Source organism: Choloepus didactylus, chromosome 2, assembly GCF_015220235.1.
Source record: "Choloepus didactylus isolate mChoDid1 chromosome 2, mChoDid1.pri, whole genome shotgun sequence".
NCBI lineage: Eukaryota > Metazoa > Chordata > Mammalia > Pilosa > Megalonychidae > Choloepus > Choloepus didactylus.
In genome coordinates this window covers 155,923,238-155,947,028 of record NC_051308.1, presented here as the reverse complement: position 1 = coordinate 155,947,028, position 23,791 = coordinate 155,923,238, and the positions used below count along the sequence as shown (strand labels likewise).

Genomic DNA, 23,791 nt, shown 5'->3' with positions numbered 1-23,791 from the left:
ACTAACGTTTTAATAGCAGATTTCAGGTGCAGTGGCAAAGCAGGGTGGGGGTGGGGAGAATTGGGATATGAGAAGACAGTTTTGGAGGAAGGAATTTGGAGTTTCTCTTAGTCTTAGGAAACTCAGTGTCCAGCATTCTAAAGCCAAGGGAAGCTTATTCTCTTCAACTCAGTAACCACTTCAGTTTTACTGTCAGACTCTCAACTGTTCCTTATTTTTTTCCTTAGCTTTAAACCCTCCTCAGTCTGTTCATTTTGGCAAAATGTTGCAGGGACTGGAAAGGAAGGCAAATTTCATCTGATAGATGGCCCCAAAGTCTTCACTTGTGAAGCTGACAATATACCCCTTTGGGTGAAAAGGTGCTAGGAATGGCAGAGATTTGGGCCTATTAGTTTATTTTTCTGGACAGATCTTTTCTGTTGCCGACCTGGGGATGACTTTTGGAGGATGTGCAGTTAGACATATCATGTCAACTCAGTAACCACCTTTTTTTGTTCAGGGATTGAGGTTTCTGTTTTAGAGAAGACATCAACAGTTTTCAATTCTCATTCCCATTTTATTATAAAACTGATATAATAATATCAAAGAAAACTTCCCCACACCCCAAAAAGATAAAAAGTTCCTCTGGTAAGAATCAAGATTTATCTTCATATTAAGCCAATGCTATTCAAATATAATATGACCGTGCAGTAACAGAATATCCAATATTGATTCTTTCTTCTGTTGAAGTGGGGCAGGAAACGCATAACATGGGGAGATTAAATTCCAGAATATACCCCAAATTTAGTGAACTTTTTCTCCAGTCTAAACTTTTGAAAGGAAATGTAAGTAATAAAGGTTAAGAAAAGTGGGTACGATAAAAAGGTAGAGAACAAAAGCATGGAATTTGAAACATTACGTAACAGAACAAATTGCCAAAAGTCTAGATAATGCACCAACTAAATAATCAAAGTCCCTGAGTAAATATAAACTGGTTATTTCTAAAAGCAGGTATTTCCAAAAGTATTTCAGGAATCAGGTCCCCTCTTTTGGTCTTTGTTGATTGTGAGGGGTACATAATCCAAAGCTTTTAAACTAGTTATTTTAAATTAGAAAAGTAATGCACGCACATAAAAAATCAGTAAAAAAGGGAGTGATAAAAATAACAAATTTACCTGTAACAAAAAGGGGAGTTATAAAAATAGCAAATAGTAAAAAGAGGAGTAAAAAAAGAACTGTTAACAATTTTTGTCTTCTATTCTTATAGTAGTTACCTTTATAACTTTAAACTGTGCACTTCTGCCTACTGACTTCTCAACTTTGGATAGTATCTATTGACTCCTTGTTATGGAACATGAAGAATTTAGTGCAATTACAATATGGCTCATCTCCTCCACTCCATTCTCAGGGTTTGTTTGTTATATCTAGCTATTCCAAAAATTATCTTTATAACTTTAACTAACATATTTAAATACCTGCTTCTTGACTCATTGAAATTAGTATCTACTATCTGCGTTAAACAAATTAGATTAGTTTACTTATACTTTTTTGTAGCTCTTCTCTTTATTCTCAATTTTGATTAATTTCTCATTGTTAATGTTTATATTTACATTTTGTTTTGTCCTTGTAATATTTTCTTTGCATAATTTATAGTTTGATTTAAAAAATTAAAATCCAATAAAAATAGTCCTATGGTTATGGAAATATTATTCATTGCAAAACCAAAGAATCTGTAGTGGGGCCTACAGAGAAAGAAAAGTAATCCCATATCCTCAGAGTATTTCCCTCAAAAGAGAATGCTCTGAATGTTAAAGTCAAATGGATTCTTTTTCCCTTATGAATTTCTTCTGGCTCAACTGTACTCTTTGTTTTATTTCATGTAGCCATCTATCACGGATTCCTTTTTTTTTTTTTTCTTTTCAGGAATGCCTCCTTGAATAATCTCTTTTGCCATGTGGAGTTCATGGTGGCAATCTGTTCAGCCTTTGCTTTTCTGCAAATATCTTCATTTTGTCCTCATTCTAGATTTGCAGTTTGATTGGATATAGAGTTCTCAGTTTGAAATAACTTGCCCTTAGAATTTTGAAATTTTCTATTTTCCAGTATCAAATGTTATTAAGGCATCTAATGTCAATCCAATGTTCATTCTATTGCAAGGAGTCTATTGCTTCTCTCTGGAAAAATTTTCTCTTTATGTTTGAATTTTTGAAATTTCATTAAGATATATCTTGATATGGATCTTTCTATTTTTTTTTTTTTTGTAATTCATACTAATCATCATTTAAATCTGGAGATTCTGGTCTTTCCTTCAGTTTAAAGAACTTTTCATGTATTATGTCTTTGATTATTTCCTCCTATCCTCCTCTCTGTTGTCTCTGTCCTCTGCTTCTAGAATATCTACTGACCCCATGAATCTCTCCCTTTTCTCATATTTTTTTACCTTGATTTCTTGTGTCATATTGTGAGAAATTCTCTGGAGTTTGTTTGCTAGATCTCCAATTTGTCATCCATATTGCATCCAATCAGGTAGATTGTCCATTGAATTTCTTATCTAGGCTTTATGTTTTTCTATTTCCAAGAATACTTTTTGTTCTCTTGTTCTTTCAATGCTTTTTTTTTCTTAAATAGCACCTTGTTTGTGGTTGTTGGAAAAATTATCTTCTTGAATTGTTTCAGAACTAATTGAATTTTAAAAGCTATTTTCAGTTTTCTGAACAGTCTCTGTTCTCTCTGAGTTGTTCCCCCTCCACCCTTTTTCCTAATTTTCTTACATATTTAGTGATCCTTAGAAATGTGAGTCCAGACATATTCTTAGTAGTCCACAAATCTTCTAAGAGAATTTTAAAGTTTGGTTCTCATTTTAACGATAATCTTTTAAAATATTAATTGTTCATCCTGGAACATCTAGTGTGGCAAACAAATTCAAAGGTTGCATTGTGCATTTGTGTCTGTTTGCACGCTGGTCAAATGATATCAGAATCCATTGCACGGATGACAACTTGCATAGACAGAGATGAGTTTGGAGAGGCTTGAATCCTCACATGGAGTCTTGGGCCTGGTCTGTGAAACATGGCTTCAGTTTATTTCACCCATGGAAAAGGTGACCATGTAATTTATTATTCAAACTGGGATAGTTTTTAAAGTGAAAGGAAAACTATCAATAATTGGATGGGGATTATGACACAAACAAGGACTGTCTGGTCAACCAGGATGACTTATCATCCTATTCAAGGCTGAGTGGCTTTACTTTTTTCAGCTTTTTTCCTTGGCAGCTGTTGCAGACCTTGGGCTGTACTCTTCTCCTACCTAGGGGCCCAACCCCTACGTAGTACCCCTCAATAGGCATATCACCCCCCTTCTCTAGGGAGCAATCCTCCAGGCTTTCAGCAGAAGGCAAAAGTCACTAATTGTTAGCTGGTGTGCGGGCATGGGGTGGGGGTAGGAAGATTGCTTCTTTGGTTCAGCTGTTCCAAATGCAGTTCTTTAATTAATTGCTCTTACGATTTCTCACCCTACCCTGCCACGTCTCCCTAATCCTCCAGCATTGCATTTGCTATTTGTTGAATCTGAGCTTGGAGCTGATCCAGGACTTCCTTGCAGTTTCCTCAGTTCTCATTTCTCTCTCATTCTAATCCCATGCACTTTCTATCTTCCAGGAATTCCTCCATTTCTAGTCCATTGATGTCGCTTTCTAGTTTTCCTGAACTGTTTTGGTTTCCTTACTTTCAAATGTTTCTTTTCTATAATTTCACAGGATCTTTGGGGAAGGGGAGGCAGGTATTTGTGCTCAGGACACAATATGAACCAGAACTCCCTGTGCTGTGATTTTGAATTTGCATCTGAATATGCATGCTTCTGATTTTCTGGTATATACACCACCTCAAAGTAGATAATGAAGTAATACTGAGACACATTTAGGAGACTTCAAGCTTTTCTATTCTGTCCTCTCCTTCCCTAAATAAACTCCTTACCCAACACTTTACAAAGGAATTAATTCTCTGGAGAGAATTTTCTTAACTAACACTACTCACTTTCTACTTCACTGTCTTCTTAGCCAACATGTATCCTGAATGAAGAAGGAATGGTTAAGTAGTTGAAAATAGAAGACTGTTTCTTCTATAATGATAGAAATGTAGAAAGCCACAAAACAAAAATACTATCCAGTCTCATATCAAATGTGGCATTTCTTTTACAGGTATATTTATTCTCTTTCATGTGAATATATCTCAATTCTTTCCTTCTTCTGAACATATTAGAAAACTGCTGAACCATCGTCTTAAAGAATATTCCTCAAATTGTGTTTCTTTTCAGAGGTACTTCCTGATGAAATTGAGTTTATGAGTTTTAGGCTGTGTCTTTGGACATGTCAGAAAAAGTTAAAAAATTTAAAAAAAGACAATAACCGTTGTCGGGAATCTGCTACAGTGTTGAGCTCAACGGTGAAGGGAATCCAAAGAAGTACAAGGTAAGATCTCTGCCCTCAACATGCTCATTACCCAGCAGAATTGAAAATATATGCTGGGAAAGGTAGGGAGCAGCAGGGACAAGGTCCCATTTTAGTACTCAAGGGCCAAGCCAGAGACCAGAACTCCAGGTTCGTGAATTCACAGGTTGTGGAGCTAGCTGTAGGCCTGAGGGTTCCCAGAAGGTGGCTTGTGGCTGTGAGACATACTCTGACCTTTGTAGAAAGGATAGGAGTTAGACTGGTTGAGAAGACAGGGCAAATACTCCAGGCAAAAAAGAGGGTTGTGGCTGAGGCTGCTGAGCTCAGTGTTTAGTTGGTGAAATTGGTGAGATCAGCAGAGAGCATCAGGGTTGCAACAGTGAGGGAAAAGGGGAGTTAGCAAGGAGGCTGGCGCTTTGTACAAGTTCTATATTAGTATCCTAGGGCTGGTAAAGAGCCACATATTGGGTGGCTTAAAGCAACGGAAATTTTTTCTTACGGTTCAGGAGTCTAGAAATCTGAAATTAAGGGGTCCTAAGGGCTCTGTTCCTTTCCTGCCCCTTCCTAGCTTCTGGTGGTCCCAGATGTTTCTTAGCTAGTGGCTGCATCACTCCAATCCCTGCCTCCATCTTTGTGTGGCTGTCTTCTTCCTGCGTGTTCTGTTTTCAGATAGCATTCTGCCCTCCGTCTGTGCTGCTGTGCTCAAATTTCCCAGTCATATTGGATTTAGGACCTTCTCTAATCCAATATGATCTCATCTTAGCTAATATTGCCTGCAGAGACTCTATGTCCAGATTCTGAGATTCTGAGTAGACATGAATTTTGGGGGGACACTATTCAACCCAGAACACCAACTAAGGAGTTTGAACCTTAATCTAGCCAATGGAGATTTGGAGGAGAACTTGATTAGAATGGTGCTTAAGAAGGCTACAACGGAAGCTGTAAAGGATCAGGAGAGAATGACAGAAAGCTCAGACACAAAGATAGAGAATAGTTAATTATGTCAATGGTATTAATAAAAATGTTACCACTTTAAGTTTAATGTTAACAGAAGACTTTGGAAAGTAAAATAGATGAATTATTAAATGGCAATATTTGCTTAGTGATAAACCAAAATTTTAATGAGTTTGAGAATTAAATAAAGCCTTCTTAATATTTATTCCAAATTTTTTTGTGAATGCTTTAGTGCTATAAGACTAAGGAGTATGGCTTTCCATCTCATAGCAAGGGGATTCTAAAAGGATTTATTTTTTAAAGAAAAACTTATTCTTTAAGTTTATTTCTTTAAGTTAAAGACAAACTTGTTCTTTAAAGATAATGGTTGGGGTGTATGTGTGTGTGTGTGTGTGTGTGTGTGTTCTGGCCAAAATTGTTTAAAGTTATACAGCTTTGGGTGTGAACACTTTATTCATTATATTGTGGTGCCTAATTCATTACAAAAAGACTGCAGGAATTTGGCAGATAACAGAAAAATGAGTAAGACCCACATTTAAAAATGGATTTTAAAAGCATTGTGTTTGCCTTAGTGGTGAAGAGCTACACCATCATAAATGAGGTTCTTCTGGAAGCAATCAAGATGGCGGTTCTGTCTCTGAAAGTCAGCATCACATCAGATTTAGCAAAATTACATTTTGTAAAATTAGGTTGGTAAAAACGCCAGATGGGTTGAGATACTTTAGTTCCAGCTTCCTCTTTCTGCATCTTTGTTGTGCCAATCACTACAGGGCTTACAAGGAGATAAAGATAGGATCTTTGATCTCAAAGAGCTTACCATCACACAGGGTTATATAAGCCAAACTTTATTATGATCTCTGAATGGAATTATTCTTATGCTGTGAGCATATACTTACAGGATGGCCAAATAAAGTAACTTACTTGCTCCCTCTCTTTGCTCCCATATGATGAGAAATGTGGAAGCCTTCATGCTGATTTTCCTGAAGCATCTCCCTGCTGTCCTCTGTCTTGATAGCAAGCTGCTCTGGATTTTTTTTTTTTTTTTTTTTTTAAGAATGTGAGTTTCTTTAATATAAATAAAGGATACAACTTCCTCTTTCCAGACAGAACAGGAGACACGACAGCCTTCTTTTCAATGGAGAGAGAGCTTCCCTGACCTTGACTTTCCTTGAAGGTGCCCACTGCTGGGGATGTCATTGATGAGGGTGAGCCTTGCTCTGGATATTTTTATGATCACAGAATTGAATGGATTCAGGCCTAAGGAGGTAGATTTCTGACCTTAGATTTACATCCTGCAGACCCAAGGTAAGTTTTTGTTCTTCTTTGGATGATGCTTTATGGATTTGTTGAGCAGGCCCTCCAAGAACCCATTTGTGACACTGTCTTATTCTCTGGGAAAGCAAAGCAGCAGTAGCCAGTGACCACAGCATGTAAATCTATGCTTTTTGAACATGACATTGTTTCTTTGTCTAGAACTCAAGGTATTTGACACTCAGGGTATTCATTCATTCATCAAATATTGACCGGGCATCTTCATGTGCCAAGTGTCAAGAAGAGAGAGTGACCAAGGCATAATAGCATCTTAAGGTAGCATTCAGTAAATGGAGGAGGCAGATAGATGTTGTGTAGTGTACATCTATTGTTTTGGCCTATCTAGTATCCTTCCCCCATTTATCTAGTAATAAGTTCCTCCTTCCTATGGGGAAGTTCCCTTTTCTAATTCCAAGTGGTGCTGGGAAAGCGCCAGTCACAGTAGTTCACCCCATCCCCCATGACACTCATAGGGTGGGGGGTGAGGCAAGTGGTTCAGATTAGTGATTATCTTAGGAATAAACCCAAGCCAGGCCAATCAGGATCATTTTCTAAGGTTTAATATGTGGCTGTTGAGAGAAAGCAGCTCTGTTTCCCCTGAGGTTGTTGGGATGATGGAAACCCAATGGCCTCCACAGTCATGCTCTCCCCACCCTACCCTCATGCCTCTATTTTCTAATGCATAGAAGATGAGGACCGCACAGAAAGAAGCAGAGTCAGTAGATGGAGAAAGAGAGAGAGAAAGAAGAGAGAAAAGAATGAGTGTGAATTGACTACACATTTCGAGTCCAGTTCCATCCTGGCCATTGCAGTTACCTGAGCTAATAAATGTTCTTCCTAGTTGGAGTTGGTTTTCCATTACATGTAACCAACAGAGGCCTAACTAATGCATGGCATGATAATTGCTGATTGGATTAAAGTTAGGGGGTTGGGGAACCAAATCATCTGGTCTTGAGGGGTCAGGGAGGACTTCCTGGAGAGAATGACATCAAAGCTGAGACCAGGCAGCTTTCCAGGAAAATAGGCATGTGACAGGTTAAGAGTTCCAGGCAGAAGGAACATCTTGTGCAAATAATTAAAAATAAGAGCTGAAATGGCACATTTGGGGAACCACAAGGACTCTGGTATGTTTGGAGGGGAGAGTACATAGACAGTTTCAGGCCAAATGCAAGTCTTACTAAACAGCTTTGGAATAATTAATAAAATACTGTCTGTTCTAGGCCCTTTAGGGGCAAATAGAAGAGATAGATGATCTCTACTTTCAAAGAGCCTATAACTTCACCAAGGACTTTGCACACAAATATCCACACAGTAAAATCACAATACAAAGCTATATACAATGATGTACAGTATAATAAAGAATTTGGCTAGACTTTGTCCCTGGTTCCTTGGAATTTCCTGAGGGTTGGGAGTGTCTTTGTTATTCGTGATGGGCCCCTCCACTACACCTGAAAGTTTATGCTGGAGAAATGACTCAGGATGGGAGCTAGTCATGCTAGTAAAACCAACCATATGACTAGAGGGTTGGGGCCCCTGTGGGGGCAGGGGTGGTGGGGAAAGGAGAGGCACTAGAGATTGAGTTCAACCATGTGGCCAATGATTCAATCATACCTACATAATGAGGCCTCAATAAAAACTCACTGAAGTCTGTGTGGGCTTCCTTGGTTGGCAGTACTTTTTGAGTTTTGTCACACTTAGATGTTGTGAGGGTTAATATATCTCCAAGAATGATGGAAGAAAAGCTTTTGGAATTCTCCCAGACTTTGCCCTATGAGTCTCTTCCTTTGGCTAGTTCTAATTTGTATCCTTTTGCTATAATAAAACTGTAAGGGTATGTACAGAGCGTCCATGAGTTCTGTAAGTTATTCTAGCAAATTATGGAACCTGAGAGGTAGTTGTGGGGACCCCAAAATTTGTAGCCAGTTTGTCTGAAGTAAGGGTGGTCCAGGAGACCCTTGAACTTTTAGCTGGTGTCTGATGCGAGGGCAGTCTTGTGGTTATTGTTCCCTTGGACTTTGTAGTTGGACACTTACTCTTTACACGTACCAAACCAGTGACTGTAAGGTAGACAGGAAGTGCTATGAGAGTTCCCAGAAGGGAAAGGTCATTGGGGATTCCAAAGAAGAGGAAACATTGGGACTGGGTCTTGAAGAAAGGGCAGGGTGTGGATGCACAGGGTCCAGTACAGAGCATAGCTTTATTTGGAATCCAGTGAAGAGACCAGCTGGGTGGTTCAGGGGGACTGGGTTGGAGAATAGAGGAAAACACATTTGGAATGGTAAGCTAAAGCCAGATGGTGGAGGGCTTGAATGCCAAGCAAAGGAGTTTAGACTTTATCCTGAAGACAGCGAGGAACCATTCATAGGCTTTGGGTGTAAGAAGGGGTGAGCTATTAAACAAGTCACACTTAAGGAATGATTTGGTGGGGCCTGCAGAGTGACCTGAACCAAGAGGAGGCCGAAAGCCAGAAGGGACTTGATCAAGATGAGCTAGGGCAGTAGCAGGGACGATGGGAAGGGATGGAAGGGAGACCCCTGATGAAGACAAAACAGATGGGCTCAAGTTCCTGGGTGTGGAGACAAAAGAGAATGATGAACAGGGCTGCTTGTCTCTCAGACAGAAAGGACTCTTGTTCTCCCAAGGAGAAGGGGCTCTCCTGCCAGACCTCACTCCAGGGTGTTCAGCCCCATGCTCATTCTCTGGGGAAATATATAGCTGCTGCCAGAGCAGCAGCAGCAGCAGCGTTGACAGGGAAGGACAGCGATGGATGACTGAAGTGATTATGCAGTGATGCATGACAATTGTATCGCTATAAGTTACACCTCCCGTGTCAATATGCAGAACTGGTTTGACTGAATTCAGTGAAAAGAACACCTGAATTCAGGAAGACAACACATTTTCTGGTGTGTCAGCATGACACCAAGGACCCTGCTTAGAGGTTTCTACATTTTTTTTTTTAACTCTCTATTGTTACTCAGGCAAATCAGAGTAGTCGACTGGGAGAGTGCGAAATTGCTCTAGTTATCCCCAAATGGGCACCTCCTGCAGTGGCATTCAGCTCAACAAGTGTGTGTCAAGGGTCTGCGTATGCCTGGTAATGTGGTAGGTGCTGAGAAAACTGAAATGGATACAACTCAGGGTACTGAAACCAGTGGGGGTAAGCACAGGCTTTGGGGACAGGAAGACCTGCTTTCAAATCCCAGCTCTGCCATTTACTAGTTGTGGCTCTTCAAACTTGTTGACCCTCAATTTTCTGACCTGTAAAATGGGGATAATAGTACCTTGGGTGATTAGAAGGATTAAATGAAATATTTTACCAAGTATTCAAAAACTGTTGCCTATTTATCACACAATGCTGGGAAGTGCAGTTCCCAGGTATGTATACGAGGCTACGGCAACATAGATGGAGAGAATTCAGCCCAACGTCAGAGATTTCAAGGAAGACTGCCCGGAGATGACACCTGAGTTGAATATTCCTGGTGGATGAGGAGGAGTGAGAACAGAAAGAGGAGGTAGGAATTCTAGGAAGAAGAGACTGCAGCAATTCCTAACAAATGACCCTATAGAAAGGGTCAGGTAACAGTGTGCACCTAAATCAGGGCAAATCCATCATACATCTGGAGAGGCAACTCCAAACATGTGCCCTGCAGAGAGTGAGTCTGACTTTCACCTGATTTCCTAAAACCCACAGGTGGCCACCCCCACAGACCGATAGCACACCCTGTTATGTGTCACACAGTCTTTTGTATGGGTAAGGAAAACAGCTTTGTGCTAGATCCCATTCTTCCCCGTACAACAAACCAGCTCGTATCTGTCTTTATTACTCATGCTCATCGAACACCGTACTGATTCCTGCAGGGCAAGGGGAAGCATGTGAGAATTGTCATAAGGAATGTCCCTTGGTTTCCTGAACTAGGAAACTGGAAATAGGGATATTAGTAAAATGTGTTGGTGATCACATGACAGGGCTTTCTCTGGGTCCAGAAAACATTTCCCTTCTTTCATGAATTGCTCTTGATGCCCCATAGATGGTTTCTGCAGGACTGCACTTTTATGCCTGAGTTCCAGATGGGGCAATAAATATGGAGAGTCTGATGGTTGTGTTAGTTTTCCTTGGAAATAGTGTTTTCAGTGTTCTCTTGCCCTTTTCAATTTTCCCCTAATGGAGCAGTTTCCCCCTTTCACCTTGGAGGAGAGAGCACTTGGTGGTAGTGGGAGTTTCTTGCTGGGCTGGCTTCTGCAGGGGCGCTGGCCTCCCTCTGGATGAAAGGCTCAGCAGAACTCTAAGTCATTATCATGATCAAGGACGGAGGGAACCGTTTCGGTGCATAAATGCAGATGCTCTCGTGGCTTCTGTAACAGATATGTTCCCAGTGCCAATGCAGCAGTGTGTTGAAGTCTTTTTAAAATCTGAAAGACCTGCAGGCTCTTCTCTCCTTTTCTTAAATCCATTTCCCTGTTGAGATGAAAAATGCAATACTTTTCAGCTTACTTTAGACTTTCTTCAAAAGTATTTCTGGAAAAGCCTCCTTCATGTGGAGCATATGAAAACTGTCAGAGGATGGGAGAGAGCGAGGTTTTAAAAACACATTAATGGACAGCCATTATGCTGGGGGGAGTTCCCCCAGCGAACAGAAAAATACAGGCCGGGGAAGTCAGGGGTCGGGGAGAGGAAGGATATGGGTTTAGGATTAAGGGTTGAACATGGTTTAGAGATACTAAAAACAGGGTACATAATAGGACCGGAAACCATACTGGCCAAGATAAAGAAGATGTCAGGTTCGGCTTGAGCAAAAAGCTTGAAAACATAAGTTTTGCAGTCGGGCAGACCAAGTTCAAATGTTGACTTTTCCACTTGCTAGCTGTGACATTGGACAAGTTAATTTATGTGTGACTCAGTTTCTACATCTATAAAATGGCCATAAAAATGACTTCCTCACAGGATAGGTATGTTAATTGAATGAAATGATGGATGTAAAGTGTTTATGCTCTGGTATACAGTAAAAGTGCAATAAAGGCTAGCTTTTATTATTAGCGTATTGTTATGGTTACTGACCTGGGCATAGACTGTTTCATACAGTACTTTCGAGGTATGCCAGTCTTATTTTCCATCTGAGTTGCATGTGCATGTGTTTTGTAAAACATGCCGGCATCCTTCACTCTTGATGGCAGTAGGTTAGCACATGTGATCCCATCCCTGGAATTTCCTTGAATACATCTTGGGTTCCTCTATGAAGTTTATGCATTGGCATGGAACTCCTTGGGTGCGCTGCACTAGTGTCTAAAGGGCTGTGTTTTATTAACAACATGAGATCCAAGAAAGAGGCCTTGTGATTCATTTCCATCCCATCATTAGTTGCCTTGCCCCCAGGCCAGGGCTGGGAAGCAATGGGGTGGAGGTTTGTGCTATGAGCAAATCTGAATCATGGGAGAGAATATGAAGAAAAAAATAGCAGTTTAAAAATACCCCTTAGGAAAGAAATAGTAAGCAACCCTGTTTCTTCTGAACTTTCTCAACTCAACGTCTAGAAAAGGTGTCATTAACCTCTGCAAGAGTGACTACAGGCTGGGACAAAGGCAAGTCTGTTGCAGATGTCCCTGCAACTCCAGGAGCAAATCTCCTTTTTCCCCTCCTAAATAACTCCAGAACATTACATGGCATTAACAAGTTTCCCAGGACAGGAACTTCTAGTTTATTACTTGCTCACATTGTCATCAGAAATTAATTTTGTCCCTGAAAGACAAATTGGCTGGTAGCTTATGAAGTTAAATGGAAAGAACAAGTGCGCATCTGTTTCTTCTGCATTTTGTCTCCTTGGTGTCTTACATATAAATGAATCAGAGTGTTCAAACTTAAATTAAGATCTTTGGCTAGATAAACAGTTAAAACTGGTTCCCATAGCTACCTCTCACACATAGCTGTGATTGCATTATAATCCCCTAGTAATCAGCTCTAAATGAAAGAAAGATGATAAGGGTGCTCTCTTTTCAGTTTTCAGTACTGATTTTTATTAGCTCTCAATCAGTCCGGGACTGCTCTGTCTTTCATCACATTGTGGTAGTGTTTGTAGAATCATTAGAGTAATAAAGTGTAAATCTTACCAAGGTGCATTTTTCTTGAGGTGTTTTATATAACGAAAACTCTGAAGATTACACTGGCTGGTACAAGAAAGATTTGTTTCTGCGACTGAAGTAAGAATGTAATGTATGCTGTATTCATTTATTCTTTACCCGAGTCAAAACCTAATGAATTATCCAGCCTAGGTAAAGCAACAACTTCAAAGATAAAACCTCTTGGACTTAGGAAGCAAAGCATTGCCATAATATAGATTTGCATGTATTTAGCCATTTCCTAATTTGGCTCATTACCCATCTCCAGCACTCTCCAGTGTAAAGCCTCCACATCTACAAATGCATTACCCACAAAACCACAAGCTTTGCTATTCCCAAAGTGATTTCTTTAGCAAACTAGTGTAATCCAATAAAACATCATGTCACACCAACATTGAAGTATTTATTGCGGAATAAATTTCAGCTTAAAAAAGTGCACTTGCCCCCCTTCTTCTCATATATCACGGAGTGACTGGTCCGTTCAGTCTCATTTGGGCTGGAGATTGTTAAGTGGGGAAAAGTGGCAGCTGGAGATAACGGCTTTCTGATGCCTCCTTGTTGTGAGCTTTTCTAGGCCCGTCCAAGAGATGGTAGCGTGGAAAGGAACTCGCACTGACTTTCCTGGAGTGTTATAGGATTTTTCACAGATTTGTACAGGTGTGCTACCCAGCTGCAATTAACACAGTACTTAATCCTGACATGCCTTTCCTTACCCATAGGCTTTATTATAGCTGGGATATATTACAATGTATCATACTCTACGATACCTATAAAAATGCCGGCTTGTTTTAAATGTTGGATTTTATGCATTTTATGTTTGTATTAGGCCGAAAGTGTCCCTGTATTTTAGTGATAAACATTTATGCTCATCCATAGGGTAAGAAACAATATAATGTAGCAGTATGTTGTCTCTGCAAGAGTTTATAGAAATGTGGGGGTTTTATATTTAATTTTAACTTACTATTTTTTAAAGAAAGATTTTGCCTGAGATAATTATTACAGTTTCCATGTTCACATGGTGATAATGTGCATCTTTGCAACAAGCAGAGTAAGATTTTGTAAGATTCAGTAGCCAGAGAGTCAGGTGGTGGCATGAAGGTTTTTGCTGGGTATCTTTTTGTTTCATATTATTAAAGTATATGTAAAACTGTGTTTGGGATTTGACCCTCAGAATGTTTAGAGAGCAAGAAAAAGAACTTGCTTGTCTAGGGTTTTTTTTTTTTTTTTTTTTTTAACCCTTATGCAATCCTAGGAGAGAGACCTCCCACATTATTTAATATTTATATTTAAAAATATAGAAGCCTGAATTCAAGCATTGCTTCTCTTTTCTTGTTTTAAAAGAAAGCAAATAAAATATTTTGCTGATGATGGCGCTTTTGATATGTGTTTGCATGTTGGTTCTTAAATGCAATATGTCTGGGAGATGTTGCTATTTCACACTACATGCACAAGAAAGAGTAAATTGTAGGTCCTGATTATCAACAGATAACAAGACATACTGTATATAAATAAATGCTCGGCATCAAAACCCATTATTGGATTAGCTATATAATCATGTCTCAGGCTGTAAGTCTGTGCTGACAAATGAACACTTTTCATTTGGCTCAAGGTCCTCATCAGCAACGGAACTAATTTTACATTCTCACCCATTAAGTGAATAAGATGTGGAAAAAGCTGTCTGCTTTTTGAAGTGTAAATTTGCTGCTACAGGCTGTGCAGACCAAAGTGCTTTTGAAGCAGGCAAATGAGATCATCTCTAGGGACATGTGAACCTCACAAAGTTTAGGTCAATTCTGTTGAAGGGATGGGGTGTATGTATCTGTGTTCACCAATGTCCATAGGATTTAGGTCGCTGTATATATTGGGCTGTATGGGTTTTCTTGGGCCTAGGTGATGACGTTTTGTATAAACTTGGGAAAGAATTGGGAATGCTGTCTTCATCTTCTCCCCAAACCAAGGATCCATAGCATCTGTATAGAGCCCAGCTAGGGCTCTGCCCAACCAGGGGTTGGCACATTGGAACAATCATGGGTTGGCAGGATGCTCAGCCCTCTGAGAACAGCAAGCTGCCCATGAGAAGGAGCAAAGCCTCTGGATATCTTGTGCAAAACCTCTTAGGCCTCAGCCGCTGCTACATAGAGACTCCAAGATGAAAGTCATCGATATTGCTGGAGCAGGCTGGGGAGCAAGAGGGGCTGAGAGGAGGAAACTCCTTACTTTGGCCACTCTGAGTGATTTTAAATAATCTATATGCTGATGATTCCCCATTTATATGTGTAGCACAGACCTCCCCTTTGAGTTCCAGACTCTTCAATGTGACTCTCTACTGGTTACAATGACTCGGATGGTTCATACATATCTCAAACTTAACATACCCCACATAAAACCATGGGGCTCCACTCCAAAATGTGTCTCTATCCCTCAACTCCTCCTCAACTCATAAATTACATCATTCATCTTCCTCTTTGCTCAACAGAAACCTGAGAATGATCCTCGAGTCACTCTTTTCCCTAACCAATGAAATGCCAGCAGTTATGCGGTTTTATTAACAAAATATACCTTCAATCTCCTTGGAGACCTAGCCCAGGGAAACATCATCTCTTTCCTGGATAACTACACCTGCTTCCCAACTTACCTCCTGCCTCCAGTCTAACTACTTCCTTCCTCTATTCATACTCAGCAGAGAGTAATCTTAATATATGTGGCATCATGTCACTCTACTCCTTAAAACCCCCAATGGCTTCCCATATCATTGAGATTCAAATTCAAATTCCTCATCATGAACTACACAACTCTTCATGATCTGGCCACTGCCCACTTTTCCAGTCTCATCTCCCGCCAGTTCTTGCCTTACCAATTACGGCCAGACTGATTGATTTTCTTTTCCTTAGTCATGTCAAATTGTTTCCCCTCACACAGCCTTTGCATGTGCTATACCTGCTACTTGGAATGCTCTCCCCTCCACTCTCTTTTCATGGTTAAGCTCTATCCTTCAAGTCTTAGCTTAAATGTCATGCCTTCCCACTCCTGCTGTTATTCTTTTTTTATTTTTTTATTTTTAAAGTAGTTTTAGAAATATATTCATACATCAGAGTGTACAGTCAATGGCTCTCAGTATAATCACAGAGTTGTGCATTTATCACCATAATCCAGTTTTTTTAATGCAGTTTTATTGAGATATGTTCACCATACAAACCACACAAACCCCGTAAAAACCATCCAAAGTATCCAATCACTGGCTCATGGTATCAGTATATAATTGTGCATCCAACCTCATGATCAAATTTAGTACATTTTCATTATTCCCAAAAGAAAAACCCCATATCCCTGAACCCCCCCTAGTATTGACACTTAGCATTGATGTGATACCTTTGTTAAAACTGATGAAAGAATATTAAAATATTAAAATATTACTGTTAACTATAATCCATAGTTTGCATTAGGTATATGCATTTTTCCCCATATTCCACCCTGTAATTAACACCTTGTAATAGTGATATACATTTGTTCAAGTTCATGAGCAGTCTTATATTTGTACTATTGACCATAGTCATTGTCTACAACAGGGTTCACTGTGTTATACAGTCCAATGTTTTATCCTCTAGCTTTCCTTCTAGTGAAGTACATGACCCTAAACTTCCTCTCCCAACCACAGTCACACACATAATTCAGCACTATTAGTTACACTCTCAACAATGTGCTACCATCACCTCTATCCATTTCCAAACATTTATAATCAACCTAAATAAAAATTCTGCATAAATTAAGCATCAGCTTCCCAATCTCTACACTCATTCTATCTCCTGGTAAACTATATTCTAGACTCTAATTCTGTGCATTTGCTTATTATAATCAGTTCATATTAGTGAGATCATATAATATTTGTCCTTTTGTGCCTGGCTTATTTCACTCAACATAGTGTCTTCAAGGTTCGTCTGTATTGTCTCATGCATCAGGACTTCATTCCTTCTTATAACTGAGTAATATTACATCATATGTATATTCTACATTTTGCTTATCCATTCATTGGTTGATGGACACTTGGATTGCTTCCATCATTTGTCAGTTGCATATAATGCTGCTGTAAACATCAGTGAGCAAATGTCTGCTTGCATCCCTGCTTTCTATTTTTCCGGGTAAATACCTAGTAGCAGGATTGCCAGATCTTATGGCAATTCTATACTTAGCTTCCTGAGGGACTGTCAAACTGTCTTCTACAGTGGCTACACCATTTTATGTTCCCACCAGCAGTGAAAGAATTTTCCTTTTTCTCTATGTTCTCTCCAACACTTGTAGTTTTCTGTTTTTTAATAGTGGCCATTATAGTAGGTGCAAAATTATATGTCATTTTGATTTTGATTTGCATTTCCCTAATAGCTAGTGATGTTGAGTATCTTTTCATCTGCTTTTTAGCTATTTATATTTCCTCTTTGGAAAAATGTCTATTCAAGTGTTTTGCCCATTTAAAAATTGGATTGTTTGTCTCTTTGTTGTTGGGTTGTAGGAATTTTTTTATATATTCTGGGTGTTAAACCCTTACCAGATATGTGGTTTCCAAATATTTTCTCCCATTCAGTAAGCTGCCTTTTCACTTTCTTGACTAAGTCCTTTGAAGCACAAAAGTTTTTAATTTTGAGAGGTCCATAGATCTATTTTTTTCTTTAATTGCTTGTGCTTTAGATGTGAAGTCTAAGAAATCATTGCTTACCCCAAGATCTTGAAGATGCTTCCATACATTTTCTTCTAGGAGTTCTGTGGTTCTGGCTCTTATATTTAAGTCTTTGATCCACTTTGAGTTGATTTTTGTATAATATGCGAGATAGGGGTCCTCTTTTATTCTTTCGGATATGGATATGCCGTTCTCCCAGAACCATTTGTTGAAGAGACTAATTCTGTTACAGTTGAATGAACTTGGGAACCTTGCCAAAAATCAATTGGCTATAGATGTAAGGGTCTATTTCTGAACTCTCAATTAAATTCCGTAGGTCAATATATCTATCTTTATGCCACTGTTTTGACCACTGTAGCGTAATATGCTTTAAAGTTGGGAGGTGTGAGTCTTCCAACTTTGTTCTTCTTTATCAAGATGTTTTTGGCTGTAAGGGGCCACTTGCCCTTCCAAATAAATTTGATAATTGGTTTCTCCATTTCTGCAAAGTAGGCTGTTGGAATTTTGATTGGGAATTCATTGAATCTGTAAATCAATTTGGGTAGAATTGACATCTCAATGCTATTTAGTCTTCTAATCCATGGACACGGAGTATCATACCATTTATTTAGGTCGTCTTTGATTTCTTTTAGCAATGTTTCATAGTTTTTGTGTACAAGTCCTTTATATCCTTGGTTAAATTTTTTTCTAGATATTTGATTCTTTTAGTTGCTATTGTAAATGTAATTTTTTTCTTGATTCATCCTCAGATTGCTCATTACTAGTTTATAGAAACACTACTGATTTTTGCTTGTTGATCTTAAATCCTGCCACTTTGCTGAACTCATTTATTAGCTCTAGTAGATTTGTTGTAGATTTTTCAGGACTTTATATATATAGGATTTTGTCATCTGCAAATAGTGAAAGTTTTACTTCTTTCTTTCCAATTTGGATGCCTTTTTGTTGTTGTTGTTGTTTTTGTTGCTGTTGTTGCATAATTACTCTAGCTAGAATTTACAGCACAATGTTGAATAACAGTGGTGACAGTTGGTATCCTTGTCTTGTTCCAGATCTCATAGGTAATGGGGGTAATGGGTATGATGTTAGCTGGAGGTTTTTCATATATGCCCTTTATCATGTTGAGGAAGTTTCTTTCTATTCCTATTTTTCAAAGTGTTTTTATCAAGAAAGGATGCTGAATTTTGTCAAATCCTTTTTCTGCATCAATCAAGATGATCATTTTGTTTTCCTCCTTCAATTTGTTAGTGTGGTGTATTACATTAATTGGTTTTCTTGTGTTGAACCACCCTTGCATATTTGGGATAAAACCTCCTCGGTCATGGTGTATAATCTTTTAAAGTATTGTTTGATTCTATTTTCAAGCATTTTATTGAGGATTTTTGCATCTATATTTGTTAGAGAAGTTGGTCTGTAATTTTCTTTTCTTGTAGTATCTTTTTCTGGCTTTGGTATTAGGGTGATGTTGGGTTCATAGAATGAGTTCATTAGTGTTCCAACTTCTTCAATATTTTTGGAAGAATTTGAGCAGGATTGCTATTAATTCTTCTAGGAATGATTAGTAGAATTCAGCAGTGAAGCCATCTGATCCTGGGTTTTCTTTTTGGGGAGGTTTTTGATGACTGATTCAATCACTTTATTTGTTACTGGTCTGTTGAGATCTATTTCTTCTAGAGTCAGTTTAGGTTGTTCATGTGTTTCTAGGAATTTGTCCATTTCACCTAAGTAGTCTAAATTGTTGGCATACAGTACTTCATAGTATCCTCTTATGATCCTTTTTATTCCTGTGGGGTCAGTAATAATGTCCCTCCACTCATTTCTGATTTTATTTATTTGTATCTTCTCTCTTTTTTTCTTTGTCAGTTTAGCTAAGGGTTTGTAAATTTTATTGATCTTCTCAAAGAACCCAACTTTTGGTTTTGTTGATTCTCTCATTGTTTTCTAATTCTCAATTTCATTTGTTTCTGCTCTGATCTTTATTATTTGTTTCCTTCTGCTTGCTTTGGGATTAGTTTGCTGTTCTTTTCTAGTTTCTCCAGGTGTGCAGTTAGGTCTTTGATTTTAGCTCTTTCTTCTTTTGTAATGTAAGCATTTAGGGCTATTAAATTTTGATCTCAACAATGCCTTTGCAGCATCTTGTAAGTTTTGACATGTTCTGTTCTTGTTTTTATTCATCTCAAGATATTTACTGATTTCTCTTGCAATTTCTCCTTTGACCCACTGATTGTTTAAGAGTGCATTATTTAACATCCAAATATTTGTGAATTTTCCTGTTCTCCATCTGCTATTGATTTCGAGCTTCATTCCATTATGGTCAGAGAGAATGCTTTGTATTTCAGTCTTTTTAAATTTATTGAGAATTTTTTTTGTGCCCTAACTTGTGCTCTGGAGAATTACCCATGAACACTTGAGAAGAATATATATCCTACTGTTTTGTGTGCAATGTTCTTTATATATCTGTTAGGTCTAGATTATTTATCATATTATTCAAGTTCTCTGTCTCCTTATTGATCCTCTGTCTAGATGTTCTATCTATTGATGAAAGTGGTGTATTGAAGTCTCCACTATTATTGTAGAGATGTCTATTTCCCCCTTCAGTTTTGCCATTATCTGCCTCTTGTATTTTGTGGCACCTTGGTTAGGTGAATAGATATTTATGATTGTTGTATCTTCTTGGTAGGTTGTCCCTTTTATTAATACATAATGTTGTTTTTGCCTCTTATAACAGTTTTGCATTTAAAGCCCATTTTGTCTGATATTAGTATGGCTACCCAGGTCTTTTTTGCCTACTGTTTTTGTGGAATATCTTTTTCCAACCTTTCACTTTCAACATATTTGTGTCCTTGTGTGCATCTCTGTGCACAGCATATAGATAGATCATGCTTCTTTTAAAAAAACATCCATTTTGCCAATCTATGTCTTCTGATTGGGGAGTTCAATCCATTAACATTTAATGATATTACTGTAAAGGCTTCTTACTTCAACAATTTTATTCTTTAGTTTTTATCTGTTGTATCTTATTTTTGTCACTTTTTTTACCCTTGTAGTTATCCTTACTGATAATCTTCATTTCTACAATCTCCTCCAAGCCTCTGTCCTGTCATTTCTTTTCAGCCTGCAGAACTCTTTTTAGTATTTCTTGAAGGGCATATCTCTTGTTGATAAACTCTCTCATTTTCTATTTATCTGTGACTATTTAGACTTCTCTCAATTTTGAAGGACAGTTTTGCTGGAGAAAGCATTTTTGGCTGGCAGTGTTTCTCTTTCAGTACCTTAAATATATCATATGCCACCTTCTTGCCTCCATGATGTCTGATGAGAAATCGGCACTTAATCCTATTGCTGTTCCCTTGCATGTGATGAATCACTTTTCTCTTGCTGCTTTCAGGATTCTTTCTTTATCTTTGGCATTTGACATTCTGATTAGTATTTGTCTCAGAGTAGGCCTATTAGGATTTATTCTGTTTGTAGTACATTGCACTTCTTGGACAAGTTTATTTATGTCTTTATAAGAGTTGGGAAATTTTCAGCTATTATTTCCTCAAATAGTCTTTCTGCTCTTTTTCCTTTATCTTCTTCTGGGACATCCACAACACATATGTTTGTGTGCTTCATGCTGTCATTCAATTCCCTAAGACCCTGCCTAATTTTTTCCATTCTTTTCTCTTTTTTTCTTCAGTCTGTAAGATTTTGAATGCTCTACTTTTAGTTCACTGATTATTTCTTCTGCCTGTTCAAATCTGCTTTTGTATGCCTCTATTGTATTTTAAATTTTTTCTATTGTGCCTTTCATTCCCATAAATTCTGTTATGTTTCTTCATACTTTCAAATTCTTCTATATGATCATCCAGTGCCTTAATATACTTTGTCTCTTTGGCCCTATTTTTCTTCATCTCCTTGAATTGATGTAGGAGATTTGTTTGAACATCTTTGATTAGTTGTTCCAAATTCTATCTCCTCCAACTTTTTAACTTGTCCCTTTGACTGGGCCACATCTTCCTGTTTCTTACAATGGCTTATTATTTTTTGTTGATGTGTGTAGTCATCTAATTATCTTGATTACTTTTCTCTAAAGGTCAGTTTCTGTCTCTTGTTTAGGGTTTTGTTGTTTATTGGCTTTGTGTTAAGGCTCTTCTTTGACACTTGATTCAACTTATTCTAGACCTTTAGAATTGCCTGTATTTATCTGATCAGATTTATTCAACTCTTCTACATCTAATTCTTGCCCTGGGTATACAGTTTTTGAGGTTTTTGTTCATGCAATTGTTTCATCCTCAGGAGAAAGCTTCCTTTCCTCTGTTCCTTCTACAGGAATTTTGAGCTGCTCTGTTTTTGTTTTGCCTTTATACTATATATATTTATATATGTTTTTACTCTCTTTTCATTGCCTCTAGCTGTTTTTGCCTGGAGGGCAATTTCTAGGAGGAAGGTTACCCTGGAGAGGACTTTCCTGGGCCAGGGGCCCATGAAGGGAGCATAGACCAGCTCCAAAGACCCTTGGGTAGAGCGTCAGGAAAGACTTCAAAAAGCATTTTTGTTGGCTCCCCAAGCCCATGCTTTCCTGATCTGTGCAGCAGATGGTGCTCTTTGGCAAAGTGTTCTCTGTAGCCATAATTAGGCAGTGTGTCTTTAAAACTCCTTTGGCTCCACCCTTTAGAGGGGCAGGGTTGAAACCTGACTAGGCTGGTTCTTGTCTGGGGCAGGCTAAAAGAATGATTCAGAGCCAGGACCAGTGGTCTAAATTTGCCAATCAAAAGCTGTGATCAGTACTTGATTAGATTATTTTCATGGAGGTGTGGCCCCACCCATTCAGCCTGGGTCTTGATTAGTTTACTGGAGTCTTTTAAAAAGAGCCACAAAGGACCACATATTTGCTTATGCTGATGTTTAGACATGCGTGGAGATGCAAACAGAAGGATGTTTAGCTAAGAGATGAATCCCAGAGTTTGCCCCAGGATATGCTAAGACAGGACCCCCAGCTGCTTAGAGAGAAACATCCTGGGAGAAATAACCAAGAATGCACAGGATATGAGAGAGGAGCTGGCACACAACCCAGGAATAGCAGATGCCAGCCATGTGACTTCCAAGCTAACAGAGGTTTTCCAGATGCCAATGGCCTTTCTTCAGTGAAGGTATCCTCTTGTTGATGCCTTAATTTGGACACTTTTATGGCCTTCAGACTGTAAATTTGTAATCAAATAAACCCCCTTTATAAAAGCCAATCCCTGTCTGGTATTTTGCAAAATGGCAACATTAGCAAACCATAACACTTGGGAAACATCAATTTGTTTGTCCCCATGTTGGAAATGTCTAGGTAACACCATATGCTTAATTGGGAGACTTTACCAAGAAGTTAGGTGAAGGGATACCACAGGAAAGATGGGTGGTAGGTCATATCTCTGTCCATTAATTGTACCACGAGATTTGTGAATTCTTTCCCAGAAGAAGCTTTGCCTTGACAGGCCAAAGAGTACATTGCTTTATAAAAATACTCTGTGGTCTCAGCTTTTGCCAAGTTGAAAAATAGGAAGTTGTGTGGGTGAATGTGTGGGAGACTGCTTACTGTCTAAGAAAATCTGTTCTCCTTACTTCCTGGTAACAATTAAATTATATTTCCCTGACTCTCAGTTAGGTGTGGTCACATGGCTGAATTCTCTCCAGTGGTCTGTGAGCAGAAGAGATGGGTGCCACATACAGGTTTGGTCCACTGAAAATCTCCCTCGTGCACTCCACCATGATCTGTCCTCTTTAGATTATGGGGCTGTCAGTGCTCTGGGAAACCCTGGAAACCATGGGTTTCTGATGACTGGCTAGAGAAATCCTCTCTACTGAACCGAACCAAACAGGCAATCCTAGTGAGCAATTTTTATTGTCATTGACATTTGGAGTCTATCTGTAAATGCAGGCTGGCCAATCCTAACAAAATCATGACACCACCTATAATAAGCTGGCATTGTGAGAGAGGTGAAACCAGCAAACTTTGAGTTGCTGATAACTTTGGCTAAAGGAGGGCTTGAGGAGAGATGTGAATGGATTGATAGAATTGATTCAAGCAGGAATCTCATCACTCTCAAGAGACAAAGGAGCTACAAAAAAAAGAGGTTTGGAAAGAAACAAGTTGAGAACTCACTCTTTTGACATTCTCTGAGATGAGGGAGATGATGGAAAAGATGATATCTGCTGAGTTGCTTATAAAGTTGTTTCAGCCATCTATTGCCACACATCCCTGGACACTCAGCCACTTCAGATTAGTCCTTTGTCCTTTCTAGTTGTAACACCTCCTGGCAGCATTGCCAAGACTTTGAAATTAACAATAGGAAGACAGT

General features: G+C 38.7%; 1 long non-coding RNA gene across 1 annotated transcript in view; it reads left to right on the top strand.

The window, feature by feature from the left end:
• Window positions 1-23,791, top strand: part of LOC119527081 — a 109,623-nt gene that overhangs the window by 44,434 nt on the left and 41,398 nt on the right. The window contains exons 2-3 of the long non-coding RNA XR_005215321.1: window positions 4,291-4,444; window positions 6,481-6,582. This is a non-coding gene — a long non-coding RNA (uncharacterized LOC119527081). The remainder of the gene's footprint in view (window positions 1-4,290; window positions 4,445-6,480; window positions 6,583-23,791) is intronic.